Source organism: Phyllobates terribilis, unplaced genomic scaffold (genome assembly GCF_046119375.1).
Source record: "Phyllobates terribilis strain yellow unplaced genomic scaffold, ASM4611937v1 Scaffold_7__3_contigs__length_470593459, whole genome shotgun sequence".
In the NCBI taxonomy this organism is placed as follows: domain Eukaryota; kingdom Metazoa; phylum Chordata; class Amphibia; order Anura; family Dendrobatidae; genus Phyllobates; species Phyllobates terribilis.
Genome location: NW_027362767.1, coordinates 318,215,564 through 318,230,600, shown reverse-complemented (window position 1 = coordinate 318,230,600; position 15,037 = coordinate 318,215,564). Strand labels below are relative to the sequence as shown.

At 43.3% G+C, this 15,037-nt stretch overlaps 1 long non-coding RNA gene across 1 annotated transcript in view; it reads right to left on the bottom strand.

The window, feature by feature from the left end:
* Positions 1 to 321: 321 nt before the first annotated feature.
* The window catches only part of LOC141153199 (uncharacterized), a 35,608-nt gene continuing 20,892 nt past the window's right edge, over positions 322 to 15,037 (bottom strand). Inside the window, exons 2-3 of the long non-coding RNA XR_012247259.1 lie at positions 2,098 to 2,177; positions 322 to 1,443 (exon numbers count right to left, since the gene is read on the bottom strand). This is a non-coding gene — a long non-coding RNA (uncharacterized lncRNA). The remainder of the gene's footprint in view (positions 1,444 to 2,097; positions 2,178 to 15,037) is intronic.

Genomic DNA, 15,037 nt, shown 5'->3' with positions numbered 1-15,037 from the left:
GAATCAGTCGACAGGTTTCCTTTAAAGGGAACCTGTCAGCACGATTTTGTAATGTAAAGTAAACACATGGCTGTAATGGCGCTGTAATACTGATTACATTGATACTTTTGTAATCAATGGATTTAGTGATACAAAAGAGCGCTGCTACCTAACAAAAATAATATGATTCTCTGTATCTTTTCTCAATCTGTAAAATACACATGATATGTGATTTACAAAAAACAGGAAACATTAGCCCATACTGACCAATGTGAAAACTTGAATATTTCAAGATATTTTTAATCAGCTAGTAGCAAAAAAATAACACAAACACTTTCATACAAACTTTTTATTATAAAAAAACAAATTTGAAACTGTTGTCCGTTCTAAAATGTTATTATACTATAGGATTTCCAAGATCTAAAATAATAAACGCAGCTGTAACTCGCCCTATCAGGATCCAGTGATGCCTCTCCAATGTTGCTCTGGTCTTTGTTGATTGGTTGCATCGATGACATCATGTGCTTGTAAAATCACTGCAGTAAATCACAGTGCTCAGCGGAACATGAGGTCTACATTCGCAGAGACAAGTGATTGGCTGCAGCATTAATAAGTGCTGTAGACATGACGTCACCACTGCAGCCTATCAAAAAGGCGTGGAGCAGTGGTGGAGAGGTGTCACTGGGTCCTTACATTACATTTTTTTGGAACTATGGTACAATAACATTTTAAAAGGGGCAACGCTTTTAAATAACATCATTTTTTAATGATATGTTCTCTTTAAGCTACGAGACCCACAAGTTGGAAACAAAGTTTATTACATTGCAAACAAACAAAATTTATAAATAGAGATAAGCAAACCCGAACTTAAAATTTGGGGTTCATACTGGACAGTTAGTGATCGGTGCTAAACGCCGAACACGGACTTCTCCCGGAAGTCCATTGCAATGTTCGGAGTTCCGGGGGAAGGGGAGAGAGAGTGTCCGGTTACAGTTTTGTAACCAGGACTGAACTTTGGAATAAAGTTTGGGTGGGGTACCAAAGCCCAACATCTCATGGGTCCGCTCATCCCAATTTATAAATTGTAAGGTTGCCCCTTTAAAATTAAAAATTAAATGAAATTGTTCCCCATGGGTATCACTATGGCACTCAGTGATAACTCCTTGTAAATAACTATAGATCAGGACCTCACAGTGCCTCTTGGCTCACACATGCTCTAAACTGCTGAGTGTCTCACCTCTCCTAATGCCAGATCCCTCATCATAATGTGCATGTGTGTTTTTATGAGAGGGAGACAATAACTGTAGGGACCACATCCATTTTCTGACGCTTTAGTTCTACTAGTTTCTGTCTTGATTTTGGCCTTTTTTGCTGTCTTTTATCCCAGCTTCAGTTACATCTGACTTTTGTGCGGCCACTGGGCACCACCGGTGTTCATCATAGGATTGCTCTGACAATGCGTTGCTGTTTCAGGTATAAAGGAACACATAATGTGAACAAAACCTTAGTTACATGCAAAAAAAATACATTTTGAGATCATATCACAAGTTGAGGAAATAGTCAGCTTTGTTTAAATATATCAATATGAGTACACATATTACTTAATGGGGATGTCTCATAAAGACAACCCTTGTCCATATGCCCTATTAGGCATGGTAGGCATAAGACTGTTAAAACAAGGAAAATAGGACGGATGACTCAGATCTGCTATTGCTTGCCCCCGAGAACAATTGGATGAGAAGCTCTAGAGCACAAACTGCTGTTCTGACATGTAAAATTCTGTGCAGGCAAAGAAAAGAGATTCATTAGCAAATGGAAAGTTTGAGCAGAGTAGCACCTTACAAGACGAGAGAAAAAACTGCAAGCAAATTGTAAGAAGCATAAAGACAGCGGCTATTTTTTTTGCAAAACAAAACATATGAGCAAGTAGAAGGGCAAAGAATTTCAAGAATGCTTGAAGGATAAGGACAGACATCACAAAACCTTGCATAAAGCTTGTAGAACTAAACCTATTTCTACAATTTAGTCTATTATGTTATACAACTAAAAAACAAGAACAAATGTTTAAAAGGGGAAAGCAAATGTTTATTGAAGTAGCTTTGTACATCTGTTGCTCACCTCTCCTGGATTCAGTGCCGGGAGTTGTCTCCTCTGTCCTCTGCTGTTGGGACCCTCTGCTCCTCTGCGGAAAAGCTATGCTGTGTGAAATCGAAATTCCATATAGCTGTGAAAATTATTATTGGAATTTTCTTTTGTCAGAATGAATAGATTGCAATAATAACATATTAGGGAATTGCTATTTATGAATGTTTTCACATATTTTCCATCTATAAAACTTCACTTTATGTCCCCTTTATTACAGCTATATACTGTAAACATGCTATATTTTGATTAAAAAAATAAAAATACAATTTGGTCATTATTGAACATAGATGAATATCCTTCTGATTAGTGTTATTTAAGCATTGGATTTTGATAAATAGCAGCAGTAAATGTATACTCCTTGTACTTTGATTGGCAGGAACATGTCCTTTCATCTAGGTGTACTCAGCATCTAAGTAAAGAGCCTGAGACACCTCTTTCACTGGTGACTCATCTTGGATGTGCTAGCAAATAGAAAATAGCGTGTCCCTGTAAAGAACCATTGATATTAATCATCCCATTTAAGAGAGGTTACACGTCTGGAAAAAATGAATCACCGTTTGTTCTATCTGATATTCCAATTCAATATCTATCCCAGGAGTGCAAGTACTGACAAAGTCATACACCGCTCTCCACAAGGTCTGCTGTACTCTGCAAATAAAACCTTATTGAAAGAGACCAGACAGGGAATGGATGGCCTGAGTTTATCAATGTATGTGATATTGTTCTTACGATCCTTTGGTTAAAGCGATGTGTCAAAAGTGAAGATGAGACACTGTGGATGAGAGATTCTTATTTCCTTATCACTAGCACAAAAACTGATTTCTACAAGAACCTGGTAAAAATGCCCAAGCAACTGCACAACAGGACTGCAACAAAGTGACGCATTCATGATAATAACAATCCTAAAACTCATCCAGCTACGGCTTTTTATTATAGTGTATACAACCTAAGGTAATCTAACAGGAACCATTACTGCATTACACTGTTATACTGTTACCGGGTATTCCGGTCTCCGCTTCCTTCCCCTGGGTCCGGTGCCCTCTGTTGTCGTCCACATCGGGTTTTGCAAGTTGCATGGCTTGGATCAATGACATCATCTCCCTAGACCTCATTTAATCAGACACCTGTGTCGTGGGATTGAGACTCTAGACATATGTTTGGTGTCCTCCATCATCTGTGCTTTTTGTGTTTGTCCTTGCATTCATTCCTGCTGGGTTCCACTTCTTCCATCTTGCTGCTCCTGAGATACTGAACAAGAGAGAACCACCGAATGATAGGTCCAATGAGACAAAGGATATGAATAAATAGGACGTATGTCCGAAACGCGCGTCGGGGTTGGCCGCGAGGTGTCTTTCACATAAGCTGCTTTACCTACAGGTATGCCATTCATTTTGTTTGTTGTTTGTTGTCACCTCTGATATGTAACAGTGGGTGTCCAGATGTATCTGGAATTTGGTCATAAGCATTAAACGCATGGTACCGTTACTTTATATTTATGAGTTGGCCATCCATCCGTTATTTACTCTGGACTCTTAGGTGACCCTTACGATACGTTATTTGTATATCCATTAATATTGTTTGGTATATGTACCTGTTGTCTTACTTTTATAGATGTTTATAGTGCAGCACAAAATGCAGTTATTATTGTGTGATTCATTGATGTGTTTGGACACTGCAATGCGGCTTTCTTCCTGCATGTAGTACCACTTTTTACCTTAACACTAATAAAGGCTATTTATTCATATCCTTTGTCTCATTGGACCTATCATTCGGTGGTTCTCTCTTGTTCAGTGTGTGTTACCGAATGGTCTGCTATTCTTCATTGGTCCATATATTAAGCACTTGGTATAGGTAAGACCCAGCGAACCAATGGGGTATATTATGGTCGGTGACCTGTGCTTTAATATTCAGTGTTCTTTTCCTCTCTGCTCCTGAGATAGCAGTGTGTTCTAATTCCTTGCGGCCCACGTGCCTTCCTGCATCAACGCCCGGGGTCTATGTGCCCACCCAGATTAGAGGCTTAGAGAATCCACCTCACAAGATTATTATTATTACTATTATTTATTATTATAGCGCCATTTATTCCATGGCACTTTACATATGAAGAAGGGATATACATACAAGAACAATTACAATAATCTTGAACACAATGTGATGGCGACTGGTACAGGAGGAGCGAGGACCCTGCCCGCGAGGGCTCACAGTCTACAAGGGATGGGTGAGGATACAGTAGGTGAGGGTAGAGCTGGTCGTGCAGCGGTATTGGTGGAGTGGTGGTTACTGCAGGTTGTAGACTTGTCAGAAGAGGTGGGTCTTCAGGCTCTTTTTGAAGGTTTCCACGGTCGACGAGAGTCTGATGTGTTGGGGTAGAGAGTTCCAGAGTAGGGGGGAAGCACGGGAGCAATCTTGTATGCGATTGTGGGAGGAGATTAGAGGGGAGTAGAGAAGGAGATCTTGTGAGGATCGGAGGTTGCGTGCGGGTATGTAGCGGGAGACTAGGTCAGAGATATATGGAGGAGAGAGGTTGTGAATGGCTTTGTATGTCATGGTTAGGGTTTTGAACTGGAGTCTCTGGGTAATGGGGAGCCAGTGAAGAGATTGACAGAGAGGAGAGGCCGGGAAATAGCGGGGGGACAGGTAGATTAGTCGGGCAGCAGAGTTTAGGATGGATTGGAAGGGTGCTAGAGTGTTGGAAGGGAGGCCACAGAGCAGAAGGTTGCAGTAGTCAAGGCGGGAGATGATGAGGACGTGCACTAGTGTTTTTGCAGATTCATGGTTGAGGAATGTGCGGACTCGGGAGATATTTTGGAGTTGGAGTTGGCAGGAAGTGGAAAGGGCTTGGATATGTGGTTTGAAGGCGAGATCAGATTCCAGGGTTACCCCAAGGCAGCGAGCCTGAGGGACTGGGGAGAGTGGGCAGCCATTGACTATGATGGATAGGTCAGTTGGGGGGGTTGAATGAGATGGCGGAAAGATGATGAATTCTGCTTTGTCCATTTAAAGTTTTAGAAATCTAGCAGAGAAGAAGGATGAAATAGCAGACAGACATTGTGGGATTCTGGTTAGTATAGAAGAGATATCGGGTCCAGATAGGTAGATCTGTGTGTCATCAGCATAGAGGTGATAATGAAAGCCGTGAGACTCTATGAGCTGTCCAAGGCCTAAGGTGTAGATGGAGAAGAGCAGGGGTCCTAGAACTGAAACTTGGGGGACACCGACAGATAGGGGGCGAGATGAGGAGGTGGTCTGTTAGATATGAGGAGATCCAGGATAGGGCCAAGTCTGTGATGCTGAGAGATGAGAGAATTTGTAGTAAGAGGGAATGGTCCACTGTGTCGAAGGCAGATGACAGGTCTAGGAGGAGGAGGACAGAGTAGTGTCGCTTAGATTTGGCGGTTAGTAGGTCATTGGTGACTTTAGTCAGTGAAGTTTCAGTAGAATGGTGCAGTCGGAAACCAGATTGTAGGCGGTCGAAGAGGGAGCAGAAGGAGAGGTGGGAGGACAGCTCAGAATGGACGTGTTGTTCCAATAGTTTTGAGGCATAGGGGAGAAGTGATATGGGGCGATAGCTAGACAGAGAGGATGGGTCAAGAGAGGGCTTTTTGAGGATTGGTGTAATTGAGGCATGTTTGAAGCATGAGGGGAAGACACCAGTTGTTAGTGACAGGTTGAAGAGGTGGGCTAGGGGTGGGATGAAGATAGTGGTAAGGTTTGAGATGAGGTGGGACGGGATTGGGTCAAGTTTACAGGTGGTAAGGTGTGATTTGGAGAGTAAAGAGGAAAGTTGATCTTCCGTAATGGTGGAGAATGTGGTTTTGGAGGAGGAGGGTTGAGTAGGTGTGAGGAGGGGCTGTGTGGGCTTTAGGCAAAAGCTTTGTCTGATGGTGTCAATCTTCTGCTTGAAGAATGAGGCAAAGTCTTCGGCTGAAATAAGAGGAGATGGAGGAGGCACTGGGGGATGGAGGAGAGAATTGAAGGTGTTGAATAGTTGTTTGGGGTTGTGAGACAGGGAGGATATGAGAGATGAGAAGTATGTTTGTTTTGCTGCAGTGAGTGTGGACTTGAAGGTAGTGAGGGACTGTTAAAATGCGATGAAGTGCTCATTGGAGTGGGACCTTTTCCATCTACGCTCAGCAACCCTGGAGGCCCGTCGCAGTTCTTTAGTTAGGCTGGTGTGCCAGGGTTGTCTGTTGATTGTGCGAGCTTTGGTATGTGTGAGGGGGGTGACCGAATCGAGAGCTGCAGCTGTTGTGGTGTTGTATAAAGTGGCAGCAACATCTGCATCATGTAAGGAACTAATGTCTGTAAGAGGGAGAAGGGATTCTGAGAGTGAGTGTAGGTCAAGGTGTTTGAGATTTCTGCGAGGGTCTGCAAGTTTGTGGAGTGGGGATTGTTGCCCTGGAGAGGAGAAGGTAGAGAATGTAAGTAGGTTGTGGTCAGAGAGAGGGAGAGGTGAGTTAGAGAGGTTAGATAGGGAACAGAGGCGGGTGAAGATGAGGTCCAGTGTGTGGCCGTCTTTGTGGATGGGTGTGGAAGACCACTGGGTAAGACCGAAGGAGGAAATGAGGGATAGAAGCTTAGAGGCAGCTGAGAGGGAAGTGTCAATGGGGATGTTGAAGTCGCCCATGAGGATAGTGGGAATGTCAACAGAGAGGAAATGAAGTAGCCAAGTGGTGAAGTGGTCAAAGAAAGTGGTGACTGATCCTGGAGGGTGGTAGATGACAGCCAGTTGGAGGTTGGAGGGGGAGTAGATGCGCACGCAGTGCACTTCAAAAGAGGGGAGAGTAATTGAGGGTGGCAGTGGGATATGGGTGAAGGAGCAGTTATCTGAGAGGAGGAAACCTATTCCTTCACCGTGCTTGCTGGTGGGGCATGGGGTATGGGAGAGGTGGAATCCGCCGTACGAAAGTGCAGCAGGAGAGGCCGTGTCGGAGGGGGTGAGCCAGGTTTCAGTGATGCCGAGGAAGGAAAGCTTGTTAGTGATGAAGAGATCGTGAATGTAGGAAAGTTTGTTGCAGACAGAGCGAGCGTTCCATAGAGCTCCTGTTAGAGGGACTGGGGAAGCGGGGGCTGGGTGGATGGGTATAAGGTTAGAAGCGTTACGAGAGTTTGGGCCAACACTCTCTGGCCATACTCATTAGGAATCTGTTGGCCGACCGCTACCTCACCTACTCGGCTCAACCAAGCATGTATGTATTTTGTATGCGGTAGAGGAGTAAGCGCTGCTTGACAACTCTGGAGATTCATTATCTTGACTGAGAACAAAAGGATCAGGCATGTTAAAATTGTCTGACCTTTCTCTTTCCCCCGATTATTCAGGGAGAGTCGAAAGGCCCCCATACATGTTAGATAGCTGGCCAGTCCTGCCGCTAATGATGGGTTCAGCCAACATTATTCTATTGTGCATGGCCTGCTTTAGTTTGACAATCTCTTGGGTTCATATTAAAACTATAGCTTTATCCAGATTGCAATGAGTTTCACCAGGCACAGTGGGGTCTGGAATGTACCCAACTTCACTGTGTGCTGAAACAAGACCTGCTGATGTTAATGAAAACTCAAAAGAATCATTAAAATAATAAACATAAGAACTACCAACTTCATCAACAACATGTTCTAACATATGATGGCATGCTACCAAAACAGAAGGAAAAACAAGAGTTATTTTGTATTGCTTATGCCTTCTGGCATTGTGAAATACATCACTGTTTTGTTGTTTATATTGTCTTTGTTTTCCTTTTAATACAATAATAATTTTAATCAGCATGATTGCTAGAGGTTAAAATAACATACATTACAAATCTACCTTGTGAAACATGATCACAACACTTTTGTACTTCCATTTTGCATATTTAATTAGCATTTGCTCTATAAAACAGTCAGATCAAAAAGGCCCAATGAATATAATGAATATAGATGTTGGATGACAAATCTTCATCTGTCAAATTTATGACTATTTTTGGTACCACTTGTTTTGATGACCAGTAGTGATGAGCAAGTGTGCTCGTTTAAAAACACAATAAAGCAAACATCAGCTCACCGGGTTGAGAAATGCCTGGAATAAGGGTGCGGTGCAAGGAGGCTTTAGGCTGGTTTTCTGAGCAAGTGAACCGTGAGAAAAAAAAAAAGGAACATCCAGCAACCGCAAAATTCATTAAAACATCACGTTTATTTGTAGATTAAAACATGAAAAAGTAAAATTTAAAAACATGACAGTGTGGCACCCTGCTGTTCACAGGTACCATAGGACCCAAAAGGGTGCATGGATGGACTTCTCCACAAGAGGCCCTCATTACAAACCAACACCTCCACCCTTCCACCTCATACCACCAGAGGGAGCCCGTTAGGGATATATATATATGGAGGGTGGAGCCAGGCAGTTCAGTCTCAGTCTGAGAGAGAGTGTGCTGCCACTTAGAGCAGTGAAGACGCAGCACGTCTGCTGCTGTATTGAGGGCCCTGAGTGTGGCCGGAGGCAAAGAGGAGAGGAGAGAGGAGTTGAGGGGGCAGAGGAGCATCATAGGCTCACCCCAAGACACGAACCGGACACCGGGTCTGCGCCTACAGGGTCCTTTATACTCAGTAGGGATCACCAGCATACCAGGAGGACTACAAGTCCCTGGTCGACCTGAAGCTAAACCCTTGACAGGACTAGGAACCACGAAGGCCCCGGCGTCCAGAGATAGTGGTTGCCAGAAAAAGGTCCTACTACCAAGCGACAGGTGAAGGAACAGCACGACACATAAGCTAGGCCCAGTTGCAGGCTGGCCAGGAGCATACAGAGAGGGAGACACGGACCAGGAGGCCTTATACCCGCTCACTGGGGAGAAGTCCTGAAATGCACCCTTCCTACCGAGTACCCTGGACCGTACCTGACATCCGCACCAGTAAAGGTACTGAAGTGAATCCCCTGTCTCTGTCAGTTACTCCTGCTGCGCCATCTCGCCTGCACTACAAGCCCCAGCATCACCACCATCTGCACCTACACTGCCCCGGGGTCCCGCTCCGCCTGTGGGGAGCAAGAATATCCCAGCTGCCATCCCATCACCCCTGGAGGTCTGCAGCAGCGCAGGTAACCATTACCGGAAACCACAGGTGGCGTCACGAGACAAACTGTATACTAAAAATCCCTTTTTAAAGAGAGACCCAGAGTACGGGCCCGGGAGCCGACTGCCGTGACCTCCTAAACAAGGTAAAAGGCCCGGGTACCGAATCCCCTATATTCCCCCTGGGTGACACAACAGCACAACGATCGATTCGTTTCGAGCTGCACTAGCTCTTAATCATGACAACTAACATGCAGGAACTATGGAAATATATAGCATAGAAAATAGATATGGAATAGACAAATCACAGGTGTGCTTAATTATTAACCCTATGTATACACAGGAGAAGAAAAAAGAAAGGGAGGGGAAGGGGGAGAAAGAGTGTAGGGAGGGAGGAAGGAAGGAGAAGAAAACAAAAAACAAAACCACACAACAAGAAGAAGTAAATGGTACACAAAATGAAAAATTAATGACTCAAAAAACATATATTTCACAAGGATGAATAATATCTTGTAAAAAATGTATGCATATTTATGTAACTCGAATAGCTCAAATACTACTCAATCTCAAACAATACATATATCATATGAGAAAAGGATTTTAAGTTTCAAGATGATTATATTGATAAGTAAGTCTACTGTTATATCTTATAGAAGCATTTCTCTCATTTGTATAAAGCTGTATCAAAGCCGTTTTAAAGGGAAAGAGAAAAAAAAACACATTGTGTTTTCAATTCTCTACTATGGATAAACCTGATCCAAGTTTCTCAAAGGAGCAAAAGACAATATATATTTCCTTATAATAATAGAACATTTCAATAAAGGTACATTAAATCATTTTTATAATTTAACCCACTGGGGAATCTGGTGGCTAGGTGAAAAATCCAAAAGGCTTCTCGTTTGAAGAGAAGCTGCAACCAATCCCCACCTCTTGTTGGATGATTAACTCTCTCTGTGCCTGTGATTGATAGAGTGGAACAATTTTTTTGGTGAATGTTTAGATAAACCAGACATATTTTTTTCTACTTTTAAAGGGTCTGGTATCGCATCATTAAGGTGCTCAGCAATTCTGACTTCCAACTTGCGAGAAGTGCAGCCGATGTATTGCATGTCGCACAAGAAACAAGTGGCTGAATATATTACATGCGTTGTATTGCAGTTTATGAAGGTTGCAATGTCATAGGTGCGTTTGTGATCTGAAGATGAGAACACAGATGTCTTATTCATATATTTGCACAAACCGCATCTATTCTGTCCACATTTAGGGTATGTGCACACGGTGTGGATTTGCTGCGGTTTTAATGCTGCATTTTGTTTTTATGCTGCGTCAAAACCGCAGCAGCCAGATGTTACAGCATAGTGGATGGGATTTCTAGAAATCCCATGCCCACTATGCGTTTTTGTGCACCTGCAGATCATCTGCGGAAACTGACATGAGGTGCGCTTTTCAGATCCGCAGCATGTCTATTTCTCTTGCGGAAACGCATGCGGATTTTCCCCCTAGACTTGCATTAGATGAGGAAAATCCGCATGCGTAAAAACCGCATGTGTGTTTTGTGTGTGTTTCCGCAGCGGAAACGCACACAAAAACGCTACATGATGATCAATAAAGTTTGTTTAAAAAAAACTATTCTATAATTTTAACATGAAGACATGAAAAATGAAAGCATACAAACCGCATCAAAAAACGCATGCGGCAAAACCTCATGTAAAAACCGCACCAAAAAACGCAAGTAACCTAATTTGCATATTAGTTGCAGAAATGGTGCAGAAATTCTGCAGCGTCAAAACCACAGCAAATCCGCACCGTGTGCACATACCCTAATAGTTTCCATTACACGACAGCCATGTGCTGGTATTTTTGTTCCCATTACTGTGAAACATGCTAGGCTATAGGAGGTGCCAAGGGTAATGGCACTATGAGCTGGAAAATTAACCTCAGAAGACAGAATTTTAAACAGGACTTCATCCTGGTCTAGTAATGGAAGATTTTTTTGAATAATATTTAGGATCTCATAGTAATTAGAGCTATATGTGGTGGTAAATATAATACCATTAGGAGAATATCTCTTTGCTTCTTTTTTATTCCCCACTTTTTTACCATGCAGGAGATTGTGTCTGTCTCTTGAGCTGGCAATGGTCTGAGCTCTGGTTAGCAGTGGTTTACTATACCCACTGGAGAGAAGTCAGTCCTCCAGCACTGCACATTCTCTTGTAAAACTAGTGTCCTCCGAGCACGCACGCCGCCCTCTTATAAATTACCCAATGGTAAGTTCGTTACTACATACGGAGGAGGACAACTAGTTGCATGCAGGATGGAATTACCACTCACTGGTTTTCTGTAAAGTTTAGTATCAATTCTGCCAGTGTGCACATTACCTGTCAAAGTTACATCCAAAAAAGGTGTCATATTGGTGTGGCAGTTTACTGTAAATTTCAGATTTATGTTGTTCTCATTCAAATATTTGGAAAATGAAGAAACATCACAAGTAGAAGAATTAGAAGAAAAAATGAAAATCAGATCATCAATGTATTTTGCATAGTACACTGTGTTCCAAATTATTATGCAAATAATATTTTCTCAGATTTTCCCAAATTACCTATATGAATTGCAGTCATTGTAATTTTCAAGTCAAATAACTATTAGAGTACAATTGAAAGGTTTTTGTACAAACTGCCTATGATAACAGTATATTTTAAAAAAAATAAAAAACTCAAACTGCACTCAAAATGCATGTTCCAAATTATTATGCACAGCAGAGTTTTCAACCTTTTCATTTTAATAAAGAACAAAAAAATGGTCATTTTTGAAATTATAAGCATTAGCAGGTTATTACAAACTGAAATCAAACAGTTTCCAACTCAAAACTTTATTCTAGGTGATGTTACATTTGCACAGAGGACCCCTTGTTCGAAAGGAGCTTCTGAACTCTCTCGTCCATTGAATTTGTCAGGTTTTGGATGGTTTCTGCTTTAATTGTTTTGCATGAGGACAGAATACCCTCCCAGAGCTGTTGCTTAGATGTGAACTGCCTCCCGCCATCATAGACACTCCTTTTGATGATGCTCCAGAGGTTCTCAATGGGGTTGAGGTCAGGGGAGCATGGGTGCCACACCATAAGTTTGTCCCCTTTTATGCCCATAGCAGCCAGAGATGCAGATGTGTTATGTGCAGCATGAGACGGGGCATTATCATGCATGAAATGATCTCGATGGTCCAGATGGATGGAGTGGAGGATGGCTGGTTGATGGACACCCCATGCAAACACGGCTACGGCGCTAACAAGGAGCAGGTGGAGTAATGTTTTGGGCTGGAATCATGGGGAGAGAGATTGTCGGCCCTTTTAGGATCCCTGAAGGGGTAAAGATGAACTCCATAATGTATGTTGAGTTTCTCAAACAGCACTTCCTTCCATGGTTCAAGAAGAACCGTGCATTCCGCAGCAAGATCATTTTCATGTATGATAATGCCCCGTCTCATGCTGCACATAACACATCTGCATCTCTGGCTGATATGGGCATAAAAGGGGACAAACTTATGGTGTGGCACCCATGCTCCCCTGACCTCAACCCCATTGAGAACCTCTGGAGCATCATCAAAAGGAGTGTCTATGATGGCGGGAGGCAGTTCACATCTAAGCAACAGCTCTGGGAGGGTATTCTGTCCTCATGCAAAACAATTAAAGCAGAAACCATCCAAAACCTGACAAATTCAATGGACGAGAGAGTTCAGAAGCTCCTTTCGAACAAGGAGTCCTATGTGCAAATGTAACATCACCTAGAATAAAGTTTTGAGTTGAAAACAGTTTGATTTCAGTTTGTAATAACCTGCTAATGCTTATAATTTCAAAAATGACCATTTTTTTGTACTTTATTAAAATGAAAAGGTTGAAAACTCTGCTGTGCATAATAATTTGGAACATGCATTTTGAGTGCAGTTTGAGTTTTTTATATTTTAAAAAATATACTGTTATCATAGGCAGTTTGTACAAAAACCTTTCAATTGTACTCTAATAGTTATTTGACTGGAAAATTACAATGACTGCAATTCATATAGGTAATTTGGGAAAATCTGAGAAAATATTATTTGCATAATAATTTGGAACACAGTGTATATAATGTTATTGTGCAGGGGATTGGACGATGAATATAATATTGTCTTCTCCCACCACGCCATGTAGAGATTCGCAAGGGAGGGGAAAAATTTTGCACCCAATGGACAGCCCAGAACTTGTAAATAATACCTATTATCAAAATAAAAGTAATTATTACTTAATAGAAATGGGGTTACAGACAGAATAAACATGATTAGATCATTCTGAAAAGGAGCTATATTTATGCAGGTGGTATGACAGGTGGTATGACAGTGCAGTGAGTGCTGCATCATGTGGGATACATGAGTATAATGATATCACATCACTTGTGATCCAGTTATCATGTTCATGCCATGTGATTTTGTCCATAATTTGTAATAGATCTTTTACATGGCTGCTTGTTTGTAATACAAAGGGCTGTAGAATGTTGTCAAGCCACGATGATAAGTTCTCCGTCAGTGAATTTATGCCAGCCACAATGGGTCGGAGAGGAGAGGGAAAATGCTCTTTGTGCATTTTTGGGAGTAGTTTGGGCCCACCAGAGAAAATCATTCTTGGGGCCCACTATGCTTAAGGGTATGTGCCCACGGTCAGGAGCCGCTGCGGGTTTGAAGCTGCGCATTATGCAGCGTAAAACCTGCCCCGGCCAGATGTTACAGCATAGAAGATAGCAGGGAGAGGGGCGCAAATAGCGCTGTTACCCGGTAACACAATCGTATTTCATGCACCCCCTGGGGCCGTGGAGTACTCGGCACCGGGCCAGTCGGTTCTTTTAGGATAGTCACGGTGGCATGACCCGGTCCGTGGCCCCGGGCGGTCAATAACATAAGGGAATAAAGTTTTGGGGATAAAGTTTTGTGACGCCACCCGTGGTATGCGGCTATAGGTGGCTGCCGCTGCTGTTCAGATCCACTGGGGCCGTTGGTGACGCAGCAGAGATAGTTCAGCTCTCCACGGGTAGAGCTAAGCACTAGGGCAGATAAAGAGGTAGCTTTGTTGTTGGTGTAGTGCAAGGCAGGAGACGCAGCAATTAAGTCAAGGACACAGCGGGGTGCAGTCTTCAAGTTTTAACTCACAGTTCTTATGATGTTCCAGGTTACAACTGCCAGCAGGTTATAACAGCCCACCGAGTCCCATGTCCTCCGGGGAAGTGATCCAGCCAACTGTCGGATAATTTGGGTGCACTTGATCGGGACCCCATTCTTGTGTACCTTTCCCGGGTCGTCTCTCTCTGCGTTGGCTCTCGCCCTCCTGCCCTGCGCCTCACACACAGTGTCCCGAGCCAGTGGCCGCGGGCCTTGTTGGACGACATCCTCTCTGTCCCCTTGGTCCTATATGGCCACCTTTTCAGTGAATGTGTGTGGTTTTGGCTACGGCACTTAGAGATACCGTAGCCTCCGGTTTGCTAGCTGAGTCTTGCAGTCCTCCACTAGTTTGGGGCCGGTCCCCTACTGCGACCTGATCCCTTCTTCTGACTACGGTCGGCGTGAATTCGGGCGCATGGGTGGACTCCGCACTTCCCGTGCCCCTAGGATCCCTTCTATGTCTCTGGAGCCCTTCTCTGACTCCCTCTCTCCTCTCATTCTCTCTCCTACTGGGCCCCTCTGACTGGGCCCACACTCTTTCTGGACCCTACTCCTCAACGGTCCTCACTCACTGGGCGCTTCTAGATGTTTATCGCTGTCTTTTATGCTGTCTGTCATGTGACCCACATCACTAACTGTGCTCTCCCTCAGGAGCAATCTCACCCTTCCCTACTGGAGTGATGTGGTGTTGG